Genomic DNA, 19,940 nt, shown 5'->3' on the forward strand with positions numbered 1-19,940 from the left:
TCAGCAGGTCCATATTCGATATATATATATATATATATATATATACATACACACACACACACACACACACACTATAAAGTGAACAGCTGAGTCCACCAGCAAATGGAGCTGCAGGGGAGGGTTTTCTAATAAAGTGGCCAGTGACTGTACACAGTGAAACCCACAGCCAGCACCACTGTGCCTGATACCAGCACCACACACCCTCCCATACCACTACCATGTTGCTGCGCTGACCACCACCCAGATAACATCAGGTCAGTGGTGGTCCTACAGTGTCCGTTTTCCATTGGTGGACTGTGTAGAGGGGGGCTAATAAATTGTGCAGCTACACTGAGTAATTGTAAACCTACAAGTGCACCTCTATGATAGGTGTTTCTGATTAAATGGCCAAAGAGTGAAGCTACAGGGTAGGTGTACCTAATAAACTGGCTCTGCGTGTGTCTTAGAAAGAACAGTCTGAATCTAACTCTGCGTCTATATTTTAATCTCCGCTCATTGGGAAGTTTAACAGAGAGTCTAAAAATACAGTAGACAATGTGGGCCTTCCAGCTTCACTGTGCAGTGCTGTAGAGACTGATCTGCATGCCAAGTCGCCAAGTCCCCACAGGCCCCAAGTACGGTGAGTTAACCCCCTGCTTTCCCAGCTTCCACTGCCACTGTGATGTCTGTGTGGAGACAAACGCTGAACATTGGCTGCAGGGCTTCGCAGATATGGCTCTTAGATCTTTTCGCCTCCTTTCATGTCTAGAGTGGCGTCGCTTTTCATGAAATATGACCCACTTCCATCAAAAGCTTATTATTTTGGGTTTGCATTTCAGGAAACACAGAACCTTACTTATCATATGGACACAATTTGCACTACATGTCTCACACTGATCTCCCAAAAACTCCATGGTGTAATTCATTATCGAGAACAGAGGCAGGGATATTATGTTAAATAAGCCATGTTGTGATATTTTATGGCTTTTTTGTGATCAATATTGCAATATTTGAAAAAATATCAGGTAATTGATTGGAGAAGATATCACACTGCGATCATGCTGAGATATCGCTGTTGTTAGAACCAAACCTCGTATCTCCAAAATGAGAACTTTACAGGAGAAGAACAAAACATGCTTAGCTTTCAATGTAAATCAATGGAACCAGACATTTTTCTAAGTAATTTTGGTCCATCCACCTTGAAATTTACACAAACAGGCATTTTCAGATTATGGCAAAAGCTGAAAAATGACAAAAATGGAGATACAAGGCTTTGTTACTACAGCAGCGATATTAAGCATAACACTCTGACCACCTCCCTGTTTCTACGCTCATTGTCCACTTTATCAGCTCCACTTACTGTATAGCTGCACTCTGTAGTTCTACAGTTACAGACTGTAGTCCATCTGTTTCTCTGATACTCTGTTACCCTGTTCTTCAGTGGTCAGGACCCCCATGGACCCTCACAGAGCAGGTACTGTTTGGGTGGTGGGTCATTCTCAGCACTGCAGTAACACTGACGTGGTGGTGGTGTGTTAGTGTGTGTTGTGCTGGTACAAGTGGATCAGACACAGCAGTGCTGCTGGAGTTTTTGAACACTGTGTCCACTCACTGTCCACTCTATTAGACACTCCTACCTTGTCGGTCCACCTCGTAGATGTAAAGTCAGACATGACAGCTCATCTGCTGCTGCACAGTTTGTGTTGGTCATCCTCTAGATCCACTCAGACCAACACAGCACACACTAACACACCACCACCACGTCAGTGTTACTGCAGTGCTGAGAATGACCCACCACCCAAACAGTACCTGCTCTGTGAGGGTCCATGGGGGTCCTGACCAGTGAAGAACAGGGTAACAGAGTATCAGAGAAACAGATGGACTACAGTCTGTAACTGTAGAACTACAGAGTGCAGCTATACGGTCAGTGGAGAAGATAAGATGGACAGTGAGCGTAGAAACAAGGAGGCGGTCAGAATGTGATGCCTGACTGGTGATATGACTTCCCGAAATACCGGAAATATTAATGCATCCGTGAAGTGGTACCGTTGTCCTGTTTTACTTTTAGCCAAATGCCTTGATTCGTCACAACACCCAAAGAACATCTGTGATGAGTCAGGATTAGGACTGCGCTCGAAATGTTGATACAGCAATAAATCACAGACATCCTGATACAGTGATATCAGCACTTTTACTTCACATGGCACATGTATGAGCAAGTGAAACAGATGCAGCATTCAGGCCTGAGAGTGTAGCATTTACATCCAACACAAGGCAGGCATGCGCTCTCATAGCGGGGGTTTTAATTGTAAACAAGGCTGCGTTGGAGAGAAATCACTGCACGTTCTGGGGAAACGAAGCACAGAGTGAAGCTCATTCATTAGTTCATCATCTGCGGCAGTGTGCATGACTGTCACTGCAGTTAAAATGAATGTACTCAGGTTGATTTCATTTTCACAGACATGGTTTAGTTTGCAGCTCAACTGTTACCTTTCTGGAAGGATGCTTGTAGGGCTGCTAAATACCACAGTGCTGGGCTGTGATACGTATTAGTCAACATATTTACGTTCGCTGTTACTTTAACAGCAACAGACTGTCTCAAAAGCTACGCCAGGTGTTTACACTGCAGAAGGAACACGTGGGATATCCAAGCAGTGGCCTGGCAACACCTTAGTGACCACCTGGGATAGCATAGCAATGGCCTAGCAACACCTTAGCAACCACTTGGGATAGCACAGCAACGGCCTAGCAACATCTTAGCAGCCAGCTGGGATAGCACAGCAATGACCTAGCAACACTTTAGCAACTACCTGGGATAGCACAGCAATGGCCTAGCAACACCTTAGCAACTACCTGGGATAGCACAGCAATGGCCTAGCAACACCTTAGCAACTACCTGGGATAGCACAGCAATGGCCTAGCAACACCTTAGCAACTACCTGGGATAGCACAGCAATGGCCTAACAACACCTTAGCAGCCAGCTGGGATGGTATAGCAACGGCCTAGCAACTCCTTAGAAACCAGCTGGGATAGCATAGTAATGGCTTAACAGCACCTTAATAGCCACCTAAAATACTATAGCAACATACTTAGCAACATACTCAGGTTGCAACAACCTGGAATTACAATAAAAGTCCAATTAATGGGTCATTCTTCTATGCTACGCTATCCCAGGTGTTTACACATACCCTAGCAGTGGTCTGGCAGCACCTTAGCAATGGTGTAGTAACATCTTAGCAACCATATGGGATAGCATAGCAATGGCCTAGCAACACCTTAGCAACCACTTGGGATAGCACAGCAACGGCCTAGCAACATCTTAGCAGCCAGCTGGGATAGCATAGCAATGGCCTAGCAACACCTGAGCAACCACCTGGGATAGCACAGCAACGGCCTAGCAACATCTTAGCAACCACTTGGGATAGCACAGCAACGGCCTAGCAACATCTTAGCAGCCAGCTGGGATAGCATAGCAATGGCCTAGCAACACCTGAGCAACCACCTGGGATAGCACAGCAACGGCCTAGCAACATCTTAGCAACCACCTGGGATAGCACAGCAATGGCCTAGCATTGGCCAGCTGGGATAGTGCAGCAACAGTCGCCTACAATATTATGGCAACACCTTAGTAACCACCTAATAATCACCAAGCAACGCCCTAACAACAAGCTGGAATACCATGGCAACAACTTGGAAGTACAATATAAATCCCATTTAGTTTGTGTAAATGTAAGCCAGCTCACAGTTGGTTCCCAAACTTTTCCTTTCTAGTTTATTCGTTTATTCTTGTTGTTTTTCTAACAGTAAACATACTAATGCCAGTAGTAGTAGTAGTAATAGTATGTAGTCTCACAAACCTTTATTCACTATTAATTTTAGGGTAAATATTGACCAAAAGTGTCTGTTAAACATCCGCTGTGTTTTGTCAGTGTATCCTATCGTATCCTGTGGTTGTGGACAACGCCAGCCTTAGCCGAGCCGCTCCCGGCACACAGTAAAACACTCGGTGACGGCTTAGTCTCTTATTTCTAGACTGCACTTCTCGACTGTGAAGGCTGGAGATTTGCATTATGGAAGGAACATACAGCAGCAGCAAAAGAGATACTGCATGCAACTTAATGACATCAGGCTCGCCGGTCCACCACTGCGTAGCTGGAAGGCTGGTTGAAATTCATGGGATGGAGCCTCAGTGCCCATGTCTGCATTCCAACACCGGACAGCCAACTCTGACGCTTCCACACAGCCCATGCGCCGGTATGGGCAGCATGTGCAGCGGTCCGATAATTCACAGGGAACAATGTGCTCAGGCTTTAAGGTTTAATGGGATTTTACACCTGGGGACCTAAACCTTGCGATCGAGGAAAGAAAAAAGGGCAAAAATCAAAATCGCTCTCACACAGAAACAACATGGCTTAGCGCTCAAAACCAGGGAAGTGTTGTAGTAAATAAATAAATTAAATCACAGGCACCAGTTGATTCGTACGTTTGAATTTCAATTTCAATTTGGAGGCCCCAATTCAAGGTCCCTGCTCATCCCCTGCGACCTTTACCATCTGCATGTATCAGCCATGCTTCTGCTAGTGTGTCCTCGGGGCTGCGCCAACACAAATCTGCTCTGCGCTTCGTTTAAACTGAAAGTTAATCTCAGAGCCGTCAGCTTTAAACAAAGCCAGTTTCCCACTTTTGTTAAACGTGTTTGACAACATGTCACAAATCCCCACTTATGAAAAAAAAAAAAAAAACACACATTTAGGAACCCTGTATAGTTCGTGTGGGAAGTTTAGCATAAATGAGGCAGGCGAGCCATAAAAAACACAGAGCCTATTTGTGGCACTTCTGACTTCATTAGCATGTAATTCTAATCTTCCAGCCACGCAGAACGAACCTAACAAGAGAGAAATAAAAGTCTGCATGTCGCCTCTGAGAAATCAGTTTAAAAGAAGAGAAAAATCCACGAACCCGTGTCTGCATGCCAAAAAATCTGAGATGGCTATAATTACTAGTCCTAACACTTCTGCTGCAGAATGGCTTGAAAGAGCAGTCAGTGTTGTGAATGACCGAAGTGCCTTCTAGGGGTGAACACCGTGATTACTTTTGGTATTTGAGTATCTGTAGGAGGTCAAACAGATGGGTCATTCTACAGGATTACGTCTAATTTGTGTCCCTAGTGTTTACACATAAATTATACTGAAATAAAAACATGTTAGGGTTACAATTTATTCATGCTGTAAAATAAAACGTATAATAAAATTTATTTTAACAATTCCACCTTCTTGAGCCTCAATTTAGCAATATTGGTTTTAAGCCAATCATATAGAATTGCAGTCACCACAGAAGAGCTCGTGCTCAGTCATGTGTGAAGCTGTATTTTGAGGTAAAAACGTGTTTTTTCTGCTATTTTAACTATACAAGCCTATGAAATATATGATTTATATTACATAAAGAAAACAAATACGAAATAAATACTATAAAATATACAGTGAGAGTCCCCAGGAGCCGTGTCCTTGGTGTTACCAGTTGGCGTAACAAAAAAAAAACCTCTTATTTTGAAATAAAAGTCACGCCGATGACGTCACTCGACCTCCTTTGACCTGTTTTCTGAGGATCTATGGAGAAAAGCTCATGGTGAGTCCACTGCGTCTCTCAGTTCTCAGAGATCTTCTCATTCAGCTCATGATCTCATATGAAGCTTCTAGCTGACGTCACTGGTGTGACCGACTTTATTCTGAGGTCATTGTGAAAAAATAGAAACACAAATGGATTAAATTCCATATTTTAGTGGACGTTCCCTGATGGACAGGGTGTGGTTTGATGTTCTGTAAAATGCACTGATCATTAAAAACGTCTCTGGTGTTTCCTTTATTATGTGGAACACCGATGAGGACCGGTCACACCAGTGACTCCTATGGAGAGACAGAAATTGACAAGAAAAATTCCCGGTTCAAAATGAACGGATTAAAATATTTTGCTTGTGTTACAAACTATTTGAACTAGTAAACACGCAAACAGGGACATGAACACCACATCATGGCTTCGGTGACACCAATGACTCCTGCAGATAGACAGAAAAGTGGACGTTTCTGTAGAATGACCCTGTGTAAAATGATCAAATTGTAAGTCGCTCTGGATAAGAGTGTCAGCCGAATGCCATAGAGGACTGCCTGTCATCTACAAGGTCTTTTCTCCTCACTGGATGATGTGCTAACATGTTAGTTTATCAGAGAAATGTCGTTACATTGTCCTATGCGGTTTGTCAAATATAGAGGCCCATGTGTACTTTGATATATTCATAATTCACATCAGGCCAAAAGCATTTTATTACTATTATGTTTATTACTAGTTCCTCGCAAAAACATTGGATATACTCTGGTGCCATGAACGCACAATGTGCATGTTCTACCGTAACATGCTTAAAATTTAAGCAGTTCTGATTTAGGTACTTCTAAACATAAGCCCCGCCTACTGGCTATTGTAACTGGTTGTTCTCTGAACCAATTACGGTCGTTCTGCCTCAAAGATTGCACTGAAAATATCAGCTTACCATGAAAAATGATCTCTTTCATGAAGTAGTCTGATCGACTCTGCTTGGGTCAACTGACTGTGATTTGTGGCATTCCAAATGTGTGTTGCCTATGGGAAAGGTGCAGAGCGCCCTCTGATGGACAAACCATGTAATGACACCACTCATAACGGTTGAAGGATCTGTCTTCCGTGCCTCTATTTCTTGTTTAACTTTCGTTTATCAGCCTTTATGAGCACCGGTGCCGATTTATCTGCAACTAGCTCATATCGGGCGATAATATCGGCCGATTTATCGGTCGGGCTCGAACAAACTGCAAGCAGTGACTTCTGTATTTGGACACTGGAACCTTGAATGCATCCTACAGCACATGGCCTCCTCAGGTCTCGAGTGCGTTTATGAACCAGATACAGTATTCAGATCAATAAATAGACAGAAGAACCCTTATAGACATATGACTTATAGAGTCATGTCTGCTAAAAAGGAGGCCAAAGACAGTGTGTTAGCCACACTTAGCCTGTATTGCTTGTTGTGCCAAGAGGTTTGATTAACATTAACATAATAAACACTTGCAGAGACAAAACAGCCACCGGGCCTTCTGAAATCCTGAGACGCACAGAGTGGGGGAAACACAGTTGAGTTAAGAGCAGGCAACAGATGGTGGCAGGGGAGAAAGAGCTTTGAGAATGTGCCTTGGAGACAGGGGAAAAGGCCAAGACAATTTACCACAGAGCCTGATGTCACCATGACGACCCCTCGCCAAAGGTCTGCTAACTTCTCCTGCATGTCTGGGAAATCTATTTTGGAGGCTGCCGTCTCAAGCTATACTCCTTCGTCATGGACACATCAAGGTGAGCTATTGGCACTAACAATAGAAGCTACATTTAAGCATGTAGCAAAAGCAGAAGTAGGGCTGGGGCGATAAACCGATAACGATAATTATTGTGATATAACTTTAGAGCCGTAAGAAATGTTCAATACATGCTCAATATAATAGAGCATTCTCACACTTCCATGTTCTAGCAACAGGCGACACTACTCTGCTGTCGCCACGAGAGGGCACAATTCCGAGTTTTCCGACATGATAAGAGAGGGATGGGGCGACGAGTAAAACGAGCCATCAAATAACAGCGTCTGAACCGTGGAGTTATACATTCCCTGTTTGAGTGGAGCGACCGGCGATCTGCTCTCTGTGACCGACTGTGAGTGACGGGATCAGTGGTGTAACTGTACTGACCTACAGTGACCTCACCTCTGTCCCTACATCCTAACAGCTTCAGCAGCGTTAAATCACGTCTGGTCCTCACGACTACAGCCCTGTTACAGCGCTCAGTCAGATTTTAGTGTTGGTGCATTCACAAGCAAAAGTGAAAGAAGTGGTTCATGTGAGTTACAGCCCTGATTTAAAGGACAGTAAACTGAGGAAGCTGTGAGGCTTTGGAGAGCGGGGGAGCGTCATCTGTCCAGGACAGCTGTTTTTAGGCGAGTTGATGATACTGCAGATCAAACACGACACAAAAGGACCGATTTCAGTTTAAACGTAGCTAAAAGGAGGACTCGGTTAGTCTGGTGTTGATATACTGTGGTTCACCCCTCAAACTACTATGATAGAGTAGAGGAACCCAGTCGTCTGATAGCTGCTGTCTGAATACTGCGATGTGCTCTGACATGACTGTGGCAGGACTGACCGCAGTAAGGCGGTGTGATCCATCACCGACCTACTGAACCAGCTAATGTTTGCTGTTCATATTAAAACATATTGTTGAGAAACTGAACAGTTTAGCACCTGTAACCAGACAGCCGAGCGCTCGTCACCTTATTCGTTAAAATAATCTGTTTTGCTTCTTAAATTATGACGATTGCATACAATTATAGCCAAGTTTTTCCAGCTGGTAAAAACAGCCAAACAGAAACTTTCTCCCCCCGTCCCATGACAGGTCAGTGAAACGTTCCACTGACTGATGAGTGTTTGTCGTGTTCTGACCATAAAGGAGCGTATAAAACCACAATTAACCACCCAGGAGCAAAAATCAGCCTTCAAACTTGACGTTTATCGCGATATATATCGATACTGACCGATATGGACTGGTTTTATCATTATAACATTTTTAGTCATATCGCCCAGCTTTAGGCAGGAGTCCCTGAAAACCTGCTTATAAAACTACAACAAAAATCAACCAGCTGACATCAGACCATCCATCACACTTTTGGTCCGTCCAGTGAAATGAACCATTCTCAGGTTCAGATTGCTTGTTGTTATGTGACCTCATAAATTTAGTGTCCTTTTCGTCCGTGCACCTGCTCTCTCCGGGTCCTGCTTTGCATTTAGAAACAAGTTCCATGTTGTCTTGCGGATGATGTGCTATCTCTCCGCTCCGAGACACTCAATGGGCCCATTTGCATGAAGGGAAAAAAAAAAAAAAACCTCTCAGCAATGAATAATGCGAGAGACGAAGTTAGATGAGCTTAAAGAAATGGGTCACAGTGTTTCACTGATTCTTAGTACTTCGGTAACCTTGAGAATAGCACCTAATTGCATACAAATGTGCACCTGGAAAAAAAAAAACGAAGGACAAACGTTCAGAAAAAGTGAATCCAGGAGGAAAAGAAAGAAAACAGAGCAGGGTAGTCAGATGTGTTTGAGCTCGGGCCACTGTCAGCCTCACTGATTATCAGTGTTTTTAATGAGAGTCTATCAACGACATGAGAGGGTGACATTCTGTCCTGCCCTCAATTACCAGAAGAATGTCAACACGGCCCGTCCTCGCCATTTAGATCTTTGATCCCACGCCTGATGTGTGTTATTCAATTTGGACCTTCATTTCTTTAAGGGCCTGATAAAAGTTGGCATTTCCTTGCGTCAAAGTGTTGAGATCAGATGATATTCCATATTCAGGCTCCTTTTTTTGTCGCCATGAGCTCATCACTCGGTTGAAAGTTACCATAGGAACGGCTGACACCGGAGTACTGTTCTGGAAGGGGAGGAGGGAGGAAGGAGGAGGGGGGGCAGAGGCAAAAATCTAATTTGGTGCCCCTGGTAATACCATTTCACTTAGATGAAAAATCTCTAGGATATTAACAACCAGCACTGTAATTGATTTGAACACAAGGTCTTCTAATATCATATCATCTCTCGAAGGGAAGGGTATTCTGGAAGGTGCTCCGGTGTCTCTGGTGTGCCGTCTTCTAAAGGGGACATAAGCCTCGGGTTTTCTGGACATCACACACACACACACACACACACACACACACACACACACACACACACACACACACACACACACACACACACACACATCTTCAATTACATCTGCATTCAGTCACAGTCTCCCCCCAAAACTCCTAATGACCGAGCCGATCGAAAGATTGGGACAGCATGTTTGGCTCTAATGGCTGATATAATGGTTCAAATTATGCAATAACCTTCAAAGACTGATGTCCCACAGTTAAATTGTCATCATTATAGCTCGTTAGTAAATTACTGGAAGACTTGAACAGAATTCTAATAGTCTGTTTGAATACTCATCACTCATCGCCGGCATTTCCATTGTACTCAATTAGATGCAGGACAAATCCATGCGTTTAAAAGAGGAACCGTGTCATATATAACACTGTACTGTACAGTCAGTTTCTGTATAAGCAAAATGGGATGAAGGTTGAGCTGGAATGACGTAAAGGTCGCATGAATTCCCATCTGCGTGTTGAGACCGAGGTTACATTGGATTTCAGCGCCACATACAGTCGCCTGGAAAAGTCTGGGCGCCCCTGGTCAAATGAGAGGTTTTGTCAATTTTGTGGAAAATCATCTACACGGAATGCACTTCTGCATAATATGATACACAGTTACTGTTTATTTGATGAAATTATTATTTTGAATTTTTAAAATAAAATAGTGTATGCAAAAGTTATGGCACATTTTGTGTTTTATGTTACACTTGGTACAAATAGAAATTTGCTGAAAAAGGCAAAAAATATTTGTTTTCTTTTTAAATGATGTGTCAACATGTATTTTGAACTTTTGCATGCTACTCTACAACAGTAGCCCAAATAATCAATAATCTGTTAATAATTTGACTAAGGGCTCAATCAGAATAGAATATGTCCATGTAAACACCTCAGTCAGAATAGTCTAGTCTGATACAGTTTCCATCTGATTGAACGAGGTGGGTGATCCTGCAAAAAAACGTTAAATAGAAGAATAACATCCGTGTAAGCGCCTGTATCCGATTACATTCCCTATCGGAACGTTTCAGTCCGTTCTGCATGAGCGTCGCGTCACAGTGAGAGTTTATACCGTTCAACACGGCGGAGCAGAAACTGGTCTGCAGAGGAGACGAAGTTCATGCTCTGATCTTTAAAAGACGGCGGTGGGACGGACGTCCAGCTTATGTGTCTCAGAACACGACGTCTTCCTCTCGGCCTTCTTTAATAAGGACACGTGAAGGACGTTTTCCTGAGTCTGACGTCATTTTAAAGCAGTTAAAAACACAAGCACTGCTCACTGCTGCTCATCTCACTCTGACTGATGCTCGTTGTCATGGTAACGCCTACACTAAGTGGTTCTCTATGCATGTGTGTAATTTTGGATCTGATTGCTTGTAGTTTGCATATGAACTGAGATTTTCCATCAGACTGTTGAGTAAAGTGAGAATAAAACAGTCTTTGCATATAAACAAAGGCAATGTGTTTTTTGCTGTTCAATTTGAATAAGAAATTTAATGATTTTGGCCACTTTTACCTGCCGTGTGAAGGCAACGTAGCCTGGGACGCTGGAATCAGGGTTACTTAAGGGGCTGCAGCACCTCTAGATTTCAGGATTGTTTAAATGCAACTGGTAAATGAGCAAAAAAGAGATCTAAAATGTAAAATAATGTAAGCATTACAAAGACAGATGTGTGCTTGTTTTAGAGTGAAGTGTCCAGAAGGACAGAGCGCAGAGCGAGCGAGGTGTACATCAGCGTTTTGGCGCGTCGGTCGTATGTAAATGTCTCTCGTCACATTATAGAACAACACAACATGTTTGACATAAACTTAACATTTCATCGCCCCAACTGAGTGTTGCTAAACCTTTTGTGTTCCTAACTGCCAGCTGTGCACATTGTAGGTGTACATTTTTAAGATAAGATATTTTTTTCATTTTTCAAAGATGAAAAATCTAGCTCCACTACTGAAAACATCCACAGCAGTTTCTGTCCATCCCTCCACTGTGAGAAGCCAGCTGTCAAGAAGCTGCTACTGAGAAAAATAAACAGAAAATTTAAAATAAAAGAATCAAATAAACTAGTTTGAACATTAAAGTGACCACTCGAGGGCCCAGACCTCAAGATCACTGAATGTGATTACATGGATTGTGAGAAGCAGAAGGTACCAGCTTCCAAGACTCAACTTTGGAGGTGTGTCTGCAGATTTCTTAGAAAAACTGGAAGAATCTCCCGAAAAGAACGGAAGCTGGAATAAAGGCAGAGTGGACACTAAATACTGAAATAAATTAAGATTATATTTAGTTGTTTTGTGCAATTTTCTCCAGCTCCCCCGAGACCCAGAAGAAGAAGCAGCTTAGATGATTGCATTTGTGTGCGTGTGTGTGTGTGTGTGCGTGCGTGCGTGTGTGTGTGTGTGTGTGTGTGTGTGTGTGTTTTATGTAATTTTCTCCTAAACGTGTTTCCTGTTTTATTCCTGGTGCTGAAAAATATCAAACTTGCACTAAATGGCCATTTTGACTGGAAATCAAATAAATGACGGTGGGGTGGGGGGTGGGGGTCTCAGAGTTTTGCACAGTACTGAAGAGCTAGAGCTGCTAGAGTCACCAGAGCTCCACCTCTGTTGGTTGATCTGCACCTCACCTGCATGAACTGACCCTCCTGATGATGCTGCAGCATGAACTCAAACTATCTAATTAACCGTTGCTCCACCTGTTTTTCCCGGTTTGCTATGCGGTGTCGACCAGAGGAGGATGGGTTCCCCTTCTGAGTCTTGGTTCCACTCAGTGTTTCATCCTCCTGCTCTTAGGAAGTTTTGCCCCTGTTGCCAGGGGCGACGCTCATGAGGGCTCGCACCCGGATTTTTCGGTAAAGCTGCTTTGTGGCAGCACCTGTTGTAAAAAGCCCTATATAAATAAACTTTGACTCGACTCGACTACTGAAGAGCCTAATTAGGCCGTGCCGGCTTGCATGGCCGCGATTCAAACATAGCTTGCAAATGTATCGACCGTCACACGGTGCACGATGATTCATCTTTGTAAAGACAAAGCGCTCACGACTGGCACTGGCAGAGTGACGGAGCCATCACAGCTGGCAGGGGATCAGCCCTGTGTTTTCAGTGCCACCGATGAGGCCAGCTCGTACCTTTTACTGCGGAGACAGAGGAGCGGTAAGAGAAGTTGTCCAGCGCCGTGTGAATGCGGTCGAAGCGTTAATTACGAAGCTTGAATGCAGGGCATGAAAAACGAGGAAGGGAAGGATCAGGGATCAAAGGAGCGCAATTCTCCAGCACAGTACACAACTGAGGGTTTAATTTCAGACAGCTTTTACACTGAATTTTCACATGCAAATTACTCTCCAGCGGAGACACACAAACACGCACCGCATAGATCACCCTCAACTCAGCAGTCCAATTGGCTGGCCCTTGAAGTTGTAGCTCACATTATTCCAATCGTTCGGCTTATTATCTGAGCAGCAGCAGCTCCCTGGTCCTGTATATGAATAATTAATTTCCCAAATTCACACATTTTCATTTCACCTGTTCCACACAAACACAAAAGGGGGTGGGGGGGGGGGGGGGTTCTGGGGGAAAGGTATGACATCAAAACAAAGCGCCTTAGGGATAAACTCCAGGTTTAATGCCAAGACATTATTTCCAGCTCCTGCATCTACCCAAGGCAAAGTGAGGCTACCTTCAGCAAAACAACTACAAGTAAATAACAACCTGCTAAATAAAAATCCATCATTCCTCTCCGACTTTATTATTATTTTATTACTTTTTTTTACTGTTTGAAACTTCATTATTAAAAGAGCAGTGAAATACAATCAGCCTGCGGCCTTTTAGGGAGCACATTTCACGGAGCAGGAAGGAACTGATTTACACACATCTCTCAACGGGCACCATTAAGAAAGCACAACATTAAGTGGACGAAAAGAAGCCGGTAATATAAAAACAGGGATGGTTTGAGTTTTCTGGAGAAAATGAAGCGTAATGAAGAGAGTTATAATAAAACGCATTAGCACCACAAAAAAACTGCTAATTGTGTAAGACGTTTCTTTTGAGTTAAAGAGCTACGCTCACCAGCTACTTCCTTTGAAACCTCTGCTTTGTAAGGGTTTTTAAAGTCCAATTTAATTTCCTCCAACTTTTTTTTCCTTAAATGTTTTCATTTCTACAACACTGTCCTTGAAAATTACACAGAGGAAAAGGCAAAGTGGGCAATCACTCCATTTGCCAGTTATTAACATCTGCCCTACGACCCATTTTCCACACATCAGCTGAGACATTCGCAGCGCTGTACCACCTTTTCTCAATCTATGAATCTAGTCACACAGCTCGCAGGTATTTATAGCCCGATCATCTTCGGTGCAACTGCAGGGTCCTAAAGTTACTAACACCATAAACATGTGAGGTGACTAATTCTCTCTCTCTCTCATATATATATATACACTTCTTAGCACTGCAGTATGTTCATTGGCACTCAAGGCAGCAGACAATAAAAATCAACATGTAATTGAGGTCATACCTATTAAAGAACTGTGCTATGTAAAGCTCTGGTTGAATGCCAAAAGAAACAAACACAGATGCAGGGCTATACTGCTGAACTATTTTATAAATATATTTACTACTTTTAATCAAGAAATAAAGCTTATCATAAAATGATGCAGAGATTAGAAAAAATGTTTAATTGTAGGAATTAAATTTTAGCATGTAAGATTTTTTGTCTCACTGGTAAAAATTCAAGCCTCTTCCCAATTCATTATAATTGTAATCACATTTTTTACTATCATGAATTAAAGGCAGCATGAAGCTTCTTTTATACACTAGTAGGAAACACAGTAGCACACAGAAAGCTCCAGTTCCACATGTTGATCCATTTAACTGTCACCAATGTGGACGTGAACCCTGCCCAGCTACTCTGCGGGCATCACCAGCGAGATGTTCGGTTAAGAGTAACGGAGTAATTGTGAGAGCTCCAGATTAACCTTCTTAACTCCTTGGGACCACCAGTGGTTCCACAATGCACTTCTTCATAACTTTCATATTCCATAAGCTCCATTCAGAAGCTGGGCGTCGTGTGAGGCTGTAGCTCTTCTCTCCAGTCTAATAGACGGTGACGTCATTTTAAACCCTTATAATAAAAGAAGCTGAACTTTGTTTTTCTACTGAAAGTCGACCCGTTTTTCCCCAAATCTGGGCTCTAAACTATAAACAGACGGCGTCTCTTCAGTGATCTGCTCTGGAAACATCACTTTTAGAAAACAACACAAAGAGCGGCCGAGATTTTTGGCTTTCAGCAGTGAATGAAGCGTGTAGTGATATGTGGAGATCATAAAACACACGTTCTGTTCATCTGAGGAGCTTTTATGATAAATAAATAAAAAGTTACATTTATTTTATGCAGTTACTGAATATTTTGCCTTATGATTTGGTCATGAAAATTCAGATGGACCAATCAAAACAAACCCTGGAGAATAAGAGGTTAAATATGACTTTGACCGAAAGGCGGATTCGTCCAGTTTTTTAAACGTTGTGCTGTGGCGCAGTAACTCATACTGCACTTTGTGCGGAAGGCCAGACAAGATTTCCTGCACACTTCATCATTCTACTCATCCTGATATTCAGTAAAGATAAATGAGCCGTCTACTGAGGCTGCCACGACTCCATTTCCTCAGAAGCTTTGTCTTTCTACATATGATGTTTTTTACAAACCTCCCTAAGAAACTGCCGGAAGTTTGTCCTCATGCCATCTAGAAAACTTTGTAGAGCAGCTTTTCAGACGCATGGCTGCACTTTTTAACACAGTAATTTGGCCTGATCTCGTGATGCTGATGAGAAGTTTGCATCATGCAGTGAAACCTTTATAATTCTGCTTTTGAAGTCTTCTGCGAACAGATCACACCTGCACTCTGGAAGCTGCTTGGGATTGCAATGACTGTTGGTTCAGAGTTGTCCCTCAGATTATTGAGGCCTTGATCATAGTTGTTTTCCTCCATTCCAAACTACTGACTTTCTTAAGCCCAAACATCTCAGTTAAGGCTATAAATCTAAATAACTAGTGTTTCACACATAGACAGCTTTCAAGTCTTCATGGCAAGTCTAGACTAGGCACTGTGATTATATTGCTGCAGAGCTGAATCTACGACATTTTGACCAAAATTGTTGGCTTTTGTTAGATTACTTGAACGCCTTGATTCATCCAAACCCACAGAAACTCATCTGAAACTGTGATTGGTCAAGATGCTCAAAGCACACAGTGAATGAAACTGATTGATTAGAGGGGTCAAATCAATTTTGCAGTGTTTCGCAAAGACCATTATAGTGTTAAGAGATAGTGCTGCAATAAATATTCAATAAAACTCAATAAAATCTGTAGTTACTTTTTCAAAAACAGTACAGCATTTAGAAAAAGCAGTTCTTTTATTGACCCATGCATTTCCTACTGTTGCACCGATACCGATATTGTATCAGTATTGGCGCCAATACTGGCACTTAAATGCAGCATCGGTGGAGAGACATCGATATATATGACCAATACCACAAAGCAATTTCTGATGCATGCATTGCACCAGTAGACAGAACTTAACAACATGCGGCAATATGGGATGACAAGCAGCAGTAAAAATGCTCACAGTAGAATCTGTAACATCAGTTTTAGGTGAGAAAAACATGATAACGGAGCCGCTAACCTGAACGGGTGAGGTGCGTCTTTCAGTAATCACTCGTCTGCCACTGTGTGGTCATTTACAGTCGGAGTTAACGCTACTGATTGAAAAAGAGGGAACCGCCAGACTCTCAGCTGAATGATCAAGCCTTTAGCCCTGATTTAACCCTTAGCATAGCAGCCCAGTAGCCAGGCCTATGCATCCACTAGCCCTATACCGTTTTCCTTCTATATTGTTTATATATGTGATTTACTGATCATTCTGCACTACATTGCCAAAACATTCACTCATCTACCTTCACACACATATGAACTTGAGTGACATCCCATTCTTAATCCATAGGGTTTAATATGATGTCAGCCCAACCTTTGCAGCTATAACAGCTTCAGCTCTTCTGGGAAGGCTTTCCACAAGCGTTAGGAGTGTTTATGGGAATGTTTGACCGTCACTGACACTGATGTTGAACGAGAAGGCCTGGCTCACAGTCTCCGCTCTAATTCATCCCAAAGTTGTTTTATCGGGTTGAGGTCAGGACTCTGTGCAGGCCAGTCAAGTTCTTCCACACCAAACTGGCTCATCCATGTCTTTATGGACCTGCTTTGTCCACTGGTGCACAGTCATGATTGGTCACTCCAGAGAACACGTCTCCACTGCTCTAGAGTCCAGTGGCGTAAGGCTTGGATGCAGCTGCTCGGCCATGGAAACCCATTCCATGAAGCTCTCTACGCTGTTCTTGAGCTGATCTGAAGGCCACATGAAGTTTGGAGGTCTGTAGTGATGGATCCCACTGACAGTCGACTGTGGAATATTTAGTAGTGAGGAAATTTCACGACTGGACTGGCTGCACAGGTGGCATCCGATGGAATTCACTGAGCTCCTGAGAGCGACCCATTCTTTCACTAATGTCTGTAGAAGCAGTCTGCAGGCCGAGGGGCTCAGCTTTATACACCTGTGGCCATGGAAGTGACTGGAACACCTGAATTCTTCATGCCTGCTTCGGCCCGCTCCTGCTCAGAGGTTGCTTTTTTCCTGCCCACTCCTGCACATGACACTGATAATTATAACTGCGTGTTGGGAGTGCAGATCTCTACTACACATCACATGATATGTCATGAATCTGAAAACAAAATGATTGGACAAGTGTCATGCTAAAATATAAATATAAATCTTCGCTGTAGGTTTACTTATGACGTGAACGATCCACAACAACAAACTTGCGTTTCTCTAATTCCAAGCAGAACAACCTTCCTCTTCTGCATCTCTCCAGCTCACGCTGCTGAGGATCAGTGATGCTTTACAGATAGTGTGGTATCTGGTCTTGTCGGGTTGCTTTTAGGGCTGTGCTGATCACCGCATTAACGCAATACCACAGTCATGTGATGCTTACCGCGGGGCTGAGCTCATTACTGTCCACAATGCATTTCTTTTACAGGAGTTATGTAATATAAACACTATCACTGTTGTCACAGACTGTCTTCTATCCTGTATTCAAGTGATTCTAGAGAAACAATACTTTTCAGTTGCTGATGACTTGAGCTTCGCAGTGAAGGGGGAGGGACAGTCCATTACATATATGAGAGGTTTCATTTGTGCCTGATTATTATTAATTATTTCAGGGCTTGAGCGCTTGTGATATTAACTGATAGCGTTAAACTGAATATATACACATACAAAACACACATACCAGACCGAAGCACAAGGTAAACAGACGATGGGGATACGTGGCTTTTTTTTCACCGCAGTAAGAAAAAATCCATACAGTCACAGTGTTGGTTTGGTTATTTATAGTCAGCAATGATATGGCACTCTTTTTGTTGGGTAGGCATAGTTTGTGATCTTTCCAAACTGTGGTCAGTTCTGCCTCTGCCTCTGTTACGTCTGACTCGGATATAACACCAGTAATTGCCATGAACAGCTTGCAGAACGTAAGGATTTAGGGCCACTGCAGCAAACCCTGGCTGACTGGTGATGCAGTCTGCGACCTTAATGTCAAACTAAACGACTAAACTATTAATCTGGAATTCAGTGCAACTAAGAAATCAGGAAATCAAGTGAGCGGTCATGGTTTCAGAGAATGTTCACCGTTCAGCGCCTCTCTAATCATTTTCTGGTGCTGCATTAACTCTGTGGCTGCTTGAGTCAGTGGCTTATACTGTTAAGGCTCAAGATCTGATCGGAAACAAATCTTCAGTCTCATAAGACTCTCACCTGCAAACGTGCCGTTTGATTCTGTCTCTCTCCATATTTTCTTGCTGCTAACGTACTCAGGTCTAAAAAACACAGCAGCCCAGCCCACCTGGTTTCCCTCCCAGCCACAACTGCAAAACCCTACGTCACTGCAGGGCCCCTCCCGCCCAAGGAGCTGAAAACAGTGGGGTGTAGTTGCTCTTTAAAGGATGAGAGTGGAGTGATGAGGTAAAAAGTTCCACAGTACACAGAAGAAAACAAAATCATGTTTTCATGACAGAAAGCAGTAAGGCAGCAATCCACAGTGCTCAGATAGTGCTGTAGCTGCGTACGAGGCATGTCAGTAGGAGGCTATTTGAAGCCCCCAGATGGACTCATTCCCGAGCGCTACAGTACGAGACAGCAGCAGTGGGATGTTTGTGTGCTCAGAAGTAAGTCAGTGGAGCACATATACAAACGCGAGGCTCCCCAGTGAACGCCTCTGTAGCTATTTCTGGAGAGAGCAGATGTAGTGACAATCAGTGTGTGCTAAATACAGAGGAGATGAGCACAACGGCTCGCTGGCACTTTCGTGGAACGCAAACAATGCTCGATTCACGGCGAAATGACACTGTGCTCATACAGAAAGTGTGTGGATGTCAAAGATACTCGAATTCTAGCTGAATCACTTAACCTGCAGGCTTATTATTCAGTAAATCTTAACGGGGGATTCCACTTTTCTGTTTTATTTCGTCAGAATTTGGTGGTTGAGTTGGGTGGTTTAATGTGAAATGGCGCATTGTAGAGACCTCAGATGTTACGATTTTTAAATCCAGGTTAAAACAGTTCTCTTTTTCATGTGATTGAGCTCCAAGACGTTCACTTTATTCTTACCTAAGTTCAGTCACATCACTCCACTGCTGCGCTGCCTTCACTGGCTTGCTGTAGCCGCACGCATCGGATCTCTCCCAGCCTAATGGTCAAAACATTAACTGTACCCCGAACCCTTTGAGCTTCGAGTACCAGCTCGGCTCAACCCTCCATCCTTCAAGACATGCGGAAGACAGGCATCACCACTTTTCTCTGTCCTGGAGCCCAGATGGTGGAACGAACTCCCACTGGCTGTCCATTTCTTCAGAGCCTTCAAACGCAGACCGAAGACGCTCTTTATACAGCACTTAAGTGAGCACTGAGTAAATATTTACTGTAATGTATTATACTGCACTTATTAAAATTTATAAAACAGTTAGTTCCGCCCACCCGAGCTGATTGGTTGAGAGATGTTCTAGCTGTGCTGTTATTTCGCCATAACATCACAAACACTGTATCACTCCACTGAGACGCTGTTGCTAAGCAACGACTCTGACAGCTGTAGGAGACGCTCGAGCCGTCTGAACGTTTTTACTTC

General features: G+C 43.2%; 1 protein-coding gene across 2 annotated transcripts in view; it reads right to left on the reverse strand.

Annotated features, from left to right (window-relative positions):
• LOC108438614 (potassium voltage-gated channel subfamily D member 3-like) overlaps positions 1-19,940 on the reverse strand; it is a 161,608-nt gene that overhangs the window by 74,441 nt on the left and 67,227 nt on the right. The window lies entirely within an intron of this gene.

This window comes from Pygocentrus nattereri, chromosome 21 (assembly GCF_015220715.1).
Source record: "Pygocentrus nattereri isolate fPygNat1 chromosome 21, fPygNat1.pri, whole genome shotgun sequence".
In the NCBI taxonomy this organism is placed as follows: Eukaryota; Metazoa; Chordata; class Actinopteri; order Characiformes; family Serrasalmidae; genus Pygocentrus; species Pygocentrus nattereri.